Source organism: Nicotiana tabacum, chromosome 13 (genome assembly GCF_000715075.1).
Source record: "Nicotiana tabacum cultivar K326 chromosome 13, ASM71507v2, whole genome shotgun sequence".
Lineage (NCBI taxonomy): Eukaryota > Viridiplantae > Streptophyta > Magnoliopsida > Solanales > Solanaceae > Nicotiana > Nicotiana tabacum.
In genome coordinates, this window is record NC_134092.1 from 60,823,641 (window position 1) to 60,831,329 (window position 7,689).

General features: G+C 34.3%; 1 long non-coding RNA gene across 2 annotated transcripts; it reads right to left on the reverse strand.

Moving 5' to 3' along the window:
• Positions 1–2,556: 2,556 nt before the first annotated feature.
• Positions 2,557–6,001, reverse strand: LOC107789250 (uncharacterized). 2 transcript variants are annotated; one of them, XR_001648811.2, is made up of 6 exons: positions 5,323–6,001; positions 5,181–5,230; positions 3,834–3,942; positions 3,674–3,752; positions 3,070–3,105; positions 2,557–2,774 (listed from the first exon to the last, which is right to left on the reverse strand). It is a non-coding gene; the product is annotated as an uncharacterized LOC107789250 (long non-coding RNA). The 2 variants fall into 2 exon arrangements; XR_001648810.2 differs by having other exon boundaries at positions 3,834–3,878; positions 5,323–5,988.
• Between the last annotated feature and the right edge of the window lie 1,688 nt (positions 6,002–7,689).

Sequence of the window (7,689 nt, forward strand, 5' to 3'; positions counted from 1 at the left end):
TAAAATTGGTAAAAGATAAAGGTGAGAGTGATTTATAGGTTCAAAGCGACGGCGGTTCATTATCAGCAGTGGCCGACCACCGCCTGAAATGCATTAAATGCGTTGGGAGACTAAACCGACAGGATAGCTATCATGTGCGTCATGATCGAACCTGATGGAATCAACAGAATATAATCCGATCGAGCTGTTGAAAATCATATCGCTTCTCGCCGTATTTATTTCTGAGAAACGAGGGGACTATCTGTATACGGTCGAAATGGATTTGGCATGTCTGGTATGGTTCGAAAGGTGATATATCGAAGTAAGATCCCGAAAGGGGTAGTGGCACGAACTAATCTAGAGCCTGGGAAGGCCGGTCCGTATTGAGATCGATATCATAATCAAACTCGAACAAGAATCGAACCATGGCGCGGGTAGATCTATCATGCAGATAATTCAAAAACCAACCTACATCGACCAGGAATCCGTTCGAGGGATCGAACCGGGATCGAGCTCGAGTCAAGATCACAAGTTCGAGCCGAAATCAAGCTCGAACCAAATCGAGAGTTCTAAGCAAGATCGGGCTCGCAGACAAAAGCCGTTATAATCCCACTAAAGGGAATCTTGGCAGAAATTATGGAAAAGCTTATTTATCATGGATTTCCCACTGAATGTTTATTTTATTATGCTTGGAGCCAAAACCCCTTCACTATAAAAGGATTTGTTTATCATTTTTGTAAGGCATCCATTGGAGGACTTACACTATCACAAATTGTATTATCCCATCTACAAGCAAGAGTGATCTTTCTAGTTTCTTAGATTGATTCTATTTTTGTTAAATCCTAAATTTCACTGTTCATAATTGATTGGCATAGATTACGTTTTTCTCCAATCTATATTCATACTTTTATTTATCCTAGCATTCTGTATTAAGTGATACCACGTATCTTCGGAACTACGCATAAATTCAACTCTATCCCTTTTTTCGGGTAAACAAGGTTAAAGGCCTGCAAGTTTTCATTTGCCTAAGTTACTCTTTAAATTAAAATTAGTATCACTTTCACATTTTTAATTTCTACGATACCTTTCATGGATATTGCGAGTGATGTAAGCCAACGTTTTCAGGTGACTTTCTCCGTTCGATATTGCTATATTCTGTAGACTTTATGAGAACAGTTGAGATGAAAGCTAAGAAGCATAGTTGAGATGCAGGTATGACATTTAAAGATACAAAATCACTCGAGTTAGTTCTCTAGTAAATTTACGCCCAAAAAAATTATCTTCCATCCAAATGGGGAAATTTTTTTATGTACTCGTCATTTAAGAGCTTGAATATTCAGATCAAAGTAGCGGCTAATTTAAATAAGTTGAAATATTCGATGGAGGAAAAATGAAAATATGTCCCAGTGAAGTATGAGCCTGATATATTATGAAGAAAAACTATGAGATAGGCATTACATCTCATGCGACATCTTGTGACTAACTACTAGTTTGACTTGTATATAGGTAGTATATAGAACTGTAAAGTCCCCTAAAATTTGGCAAGGTTTTAAACTTTAAAGTGCGCCAACGATGAATAGAGATAACGTTTTGCATGTCAAAGAAGACTACGGACTAGGGTCTGAGGAGAGTTATAGAACCAAGCCAAGTTGGTAACTACGCAATGGACTAAGGTTTCCAATGAGTTTGTACAAGATCCAACTTCAAACGAGCACAACTCTCAATATATAAGAGTTATGTGATGCAAACCTATCAAACAAAATTTCTTCGAGTCTAATTTTCAACTATTCAAACTATTTGTCATTTGTGTTATAGAAAACATTGAAAAACAATAGGTCAATGGAGTAAAAAACAAGTAAAGATAATTTTATGACAAATATAGAATGATCGAGCAGGCAAGGCATTTTAAGAAAATAATCTTTAGGAAAGTAATTTTTCCCACACGGTGCAAATAGTTAGTAAGAAAAATAATCTTTAGGAAAGTAATTTTTCCCACACGGTGCAAATAGTTAGTAAGAAAGTCTATTCCCAGGATATAATACCTACTCTGATAATCAAAGTTGTACACTTTGATTTCTTCTACCACAAGAACTCAACCCAATAGGGAGGAAGAATTTGTATAAGCTGAAATAGGAGATTAACGAACACTACAAAAAAAATCGCCTTTAGGGACGAGAATAATGGTCCCTAAAAGTCCGATTCTGGTCCTTAAATATCATTAGCGACCAAAAAAAATCTGGTCTTCGCCGGTCGCTAGAAGCTCCACCACTAAACGTCAATAGCGACGAGATTTAGTGACCGGTCCTTAAAAACCTTTAAGGACGGGTGTTATTCTTGTCCTTAATAAACTTTGAGGGACCACATTTCTAGTCCCTAAAGAATGATAAAAAAGAATGTTGGATGCTGCATCTGGTGCCTATTAATTTACAACAACCAGATTTTACAGGTCCTAAGAATGACTTTGAGGACGAAAATTTCTGGTTCTTAAAGATCTTATGAAATGTGGCCCCTAAAAAATGTCTTTTATGTCTTGCTTTTCCGAAATATTATTCCATTCATAATGTATATAATGAATGCTTGTAGACAAACTTATCAATAATGTCTTCGTATGTATTTGTAAAATTACAAAAGAAAGGATTAACATTCCATTTGTACTGTAAATGAAGAAAACAAATTAACATCAGTTGCAAATAAATGAATATTATTGTCTATAGTTCTAGGCAAATGCTAATTAGCTTGTCAACTTGAAGTCTCTAAAATCTACATCTTCACTTGTAAACTGAAGTCTTCAAGACCTGTGAGAAGTATGAAATGAATTCACTTCAGAAAAACTATAAAAATCAACCCGAAAGATTGGATAACTAATTGCGAGACCTATATTATTTCATAAACTAATTGCAATATAACAATATTTTGGTCATATAGGAAACTTGCATTATGAAATAAAACACAAAATAGCCATGTCTGCAACTAAAACACTATAAGAGACTAAAAAATGGATTTGTTTCATCAATGACAAGGAGCAATACATCTTATTATGTACAAATAGGTTCTATATACTTAGAGGGAGACAAACAGATAATTATTTACCATATTACACCCCAAGTTGTAAGTGCTCCACGCAACCTAAGAAACAAAGATTAAGTTCAACATTAGCATTAGTGAGAATCATCCAAAGTCCATAATGTAGCATTAATGAAAATCAACCCTCATTATTTAATACATATAAAGATACGATGCAAACTATAAGATCTAATAACATTATGTTATATAAACTACTAACAAACAAATTGCGCTTTAAAAGCACATCTTCCTTCAGAGAATATCTGGCACAGAAATGTTTAAGAAAAAAATCAAAACCAGTGCCTTATAACTTTTTCCATTATCATAATCATATTTTGGGTTTTGCTATAAGCAAGAAACTGTGAGGGGTTCATGTTCCTATCGGTTAAATGTATTAAATTTCCAGATCACTCAACATAGATCAGGGTAAATCTACTGATGCAAAAATAAAAAATAAACTATTGACAATTATCCTACATTTGAACCTAAAACTTGTTGTCCTTGCAATTAGCCATTAACTTGTTAGAAAATAATTGGCAATTTCTTAATGATCAATGCACACACATAGATATTTTTTTGACAAGTAAAAGAAACATAATTTTTACAAGAATCGTGAAAGAAATTTCTGGACCTGCTGCCTAACTTTCTCAAGTTTCAGCTCAAGTTGTGCTAACTTCAAATGGCATTGTTTTCAGCTACTGAACTTACTCCTGGAAAGAAAAGGGAAGATAATCAAGAAAAGGAATTTATCTGCCATATAAGTGAATTTTAAAAATAAAAATTTCTTCTACCTTTTTTCGCATTCTGCTTTCACACAGGGAGCTTCGATTTTGCCGCTAAACACAAAGTGAGAGATAAAGAGTAAGTGGCTTTGGGAATGCACACCTTGTCAAGAATACTCTATTGGTTGATAATCCCATGTCAGAGGGTATAAATTGTTCATAAAAGTAAAAAGAGTACATAACCAGATGAGAGTTTGAGATTTACTACATGAAAAGTTGTAGTGTTACAACAAAAATAAAACCATATTTGAGAACCTAAGAAATGCATCCCAAACTGTTATAAAATTATATCATGAAGATACATGCGAACTTCAGAGTCACATATGACATGGAGATGCAGAGAATAGAAGACTAAAGTTTCAACTAAATGGTTATGACATGATATACAGTGTAAGGTTGAGTTTCAGTCCAAAAATAAATTGTATTTGCATGAGTAGCAAAAACAAATTAAGAACTATCAATGAAATCAATAAAAGTGGATAAAGAGAACAAGGAAAAATTAAAAATTGATATAGATTGTAAGAAGGAAGTCTATCATTTCATCAGTGCAACATCCCTCACAAATGAACCTCCACCTTCATCAATAAATAACCTTAACAATCATTGCACCAAGATCAAATATCTTCATAAAATCTTATAGAACCATAAGTAGAACACTGATGCACTTATTCAATACCCTCTTTGTGGAGAAACCAGAAACACGTTCATCTCTTTCAAGGTGTTCAACTTTAATACCACATTTCCCTAACGTTCAATATTTTCTTTAAAACATGTCTTAGAACCATATAACAACATATTTAAAATTACCAATATCAATTTATCATTTTCACAAAGGCTTTGCGCAGATGAATATTTACTTTTTTCCTATAACTTCAATCCATCTGCTAGAGGACTAGCAGCAAACATTTTTTCACCACTTGAAATAGCCACTATCTAATAAATTTACAAGTTTAATTTCTTCTAGCAAACATAACTATAACTCATATTAAAAAAAAGCTACATGAACCTGATAATCACCTTACACTTGCAAGCTCAGTTAAGCACCTCACCTAATATCAATTGGTAACAAAGTACAATAATCCTATTGATTAAAGCTTCCTTTTAGTACGTAAAGGAGTGGTTAGTAGCAATATTTGACATGTGTATAATAAGATCAAGAAGCGCACTATAAAATAAACACCCAGTTTCAGCAAAAACAGGGATAACATGTATCCATCAATAAAATGAAGAGCAACAATGAAAATAAATACCAAAAATCACTCATTGCGCCCATAAATGAAATGAAACAAAACCCACAAGCATTAACAGCAAAACCCAGCAAGTGTAAAATAGTAAGTGGAAGAAAGGAACACTAACTGATGATTGGAACACTTCTTCTCTTAAGCAAGTCGTAAAGGTAATCAAATCTTGCATTCAAGAAACAAAACTGTCAGCGCACACATATACAAGCATAGCTGAAGCAGATAAAGATAATAGAATTATGGAAAGCAAAACTTACGAATTTCAAGCTAATACTCTTAGAAGTGCCTCAGACCACAATGAAACAACTCCTTCCCGTCTCACTGCGGAGGCTGAAATGAATAACACGCGAGCTCTTCTTCACAAAACGGCTCATAGATACAGCCTCGCCATAAAAACAACTTGTTGAATCACAAAATGCCAACTCAATCGCACAGATCCAACTTTAGTTGGTAATGGAAAAAATTACCCAAAATAACTCAGCAAAAATGAATAATCTGTAGAATAGTCGTGAACAGATTGATGATGGAAATCGTCACTTTGAACAATGAAATCAAGAAGAGATTTAGATGAAACACCAGAACTGGTTGTCAAAGTGATAAGGGTTTGGAGATTTTGAGAGAAACGCTAAGAGATGGGGAGTAAACCTTAGTTCCTAAATGACGACTTGGGGAATGTTTTTAAGTGTTTCTATTTCTTTATTTTTTTCTAGGTTTCCATCTCTCTATAATTATAAAAATATGAAATTTTAGAAGAAAATTTGGGCGGCACCTCAAGTCTCGCACTCCCGCTCTATTCTGCATATTAGGGACGCGAATTTTATAATAAGAGGGACGAGATTCAGTCCCGTCGTTATTTAATTTAGAATTAGCTACCGGAAAAAAACTAGTCGCTATAAATATACTTTTAATAATCAGATTTCAATCTCGCCGCTAAATATCGGTCGCTAATGAACCTTCTTATTGTAGTGGAAGAATAATATCAACACTTTAAGAATGAATGAAAAAGTATTTTTAATGAATAGGTGCAGATGGATGTTAATAAGATTAATTCTACTTTATGTCATTGTCTACAAAGCCTTTGTAGAGACTCCCAACGGAACTAACTATTAAAAAAAAAAAAAAAAACTTTGGGAGAGTGATTACAAACTCAAACAACACAACCTTTGTAAATGAAGAGGTACATCAGTTTTTCAATTATCTCAATATCTTATTATTAAGTAGTATTTATATATTATTATATATATAGCAATCCCCCACTTATTATATAATAATAATATGTGGACTCGAAACAAAAGGAAGGATGATAGAGTATTTGTATAACACATAACTAAAGGTAGCTAATCAGCCTTGAACCTTTAGAATGAATATGATATAAAATCCACATTCGTACATGGGTTTTTGTTCTGCAATGGCGACACCGATTAACATGGGCCTTGCGCTCATTCCTATTTCAGTAAATACTATAGGATTCACCATTAAATCCATAAAAAACGAACTCACTTTCTTACTTGCACCGACAATCTTATCAAGAGTGTCCACAACTGCTCTACCACTCTTCTATAGGCGATGAGACTATTAAGAACAAAGTTCAACCTTCTCGTTGTGGAAAAGCAATGCATACTGTCAAACATGAGCTTTAAGGGAATATCAATTTATTTGTATTCATTATCACCCCCACTATTCCATAAATATTGTATACGGTCAAATCTGAGTTTGCCCTCCGTTTAAATTGGTCTAGATTGGAACATGATAAACCAAGGATCGTCATAGTAACATCGGAATAAGAAGCAAAGTCAGGTTATCGAGCTCAAGGTTCAGGGACCCATCAATATCGAGCTCGAGTCAATATCGGGCTCGAATCAATATCGAGCTGTGATATGAAGTAGTGTTATCGAGCTCAAGAGCCAGAGACAGATCAGTACCGAGCCCAGTCAGTATCAAGCTCGAATCAATATCGAGCTCGAGATCCAGAGATCGACCAATACCGAGACCGACCAAGATCGAGCTTAGAGACAAAGAGTCGTTGCAGCCGCACTTAGGGAGAGAATCTCGGCGAAATTTAAGAAAAATCTAATTAATTAATCTATCATGGGATCTCCACTATGTATTTTTTATTATATCCAAAGTAGGATTCTTCCACTATATAAAGAGTGGCTATTATTTCTGTAGAGGGCAGAATATTCAGAGAAGAAAAATATTGATACACTCACATTCTAAAGATTATTATATTGATATATAGTTGAGATTATCCTTTTTTGAGCTTGGACATTGATTCGTCTTGCTAGTTTATAAATCATTCTCTACTCAATTTGGTTTGTATTTCATTCCTTTATACAATCAATATTCGATATATTTCTACTTACTTTTCTAATTTGTACCGAGTTACACCACGTATTCTTAGAACTACGTATAAATTCAACTCTATCTGTTTTTCGGGTAAACAGTTTGGCGCCCACCGTGGGGCTAAGGATAATAGTGGTTATTTGGTACGAATCTCTGCAAAACACACTATTTTACACTTGTTCTTGGAAGTATCTTTGATTTCAGGCTAAAAATGACGAATTCACAATTAATGGCCCTACCTATCGATAACGAAGCTGGCCTTCAAGATGAGAACAACAACT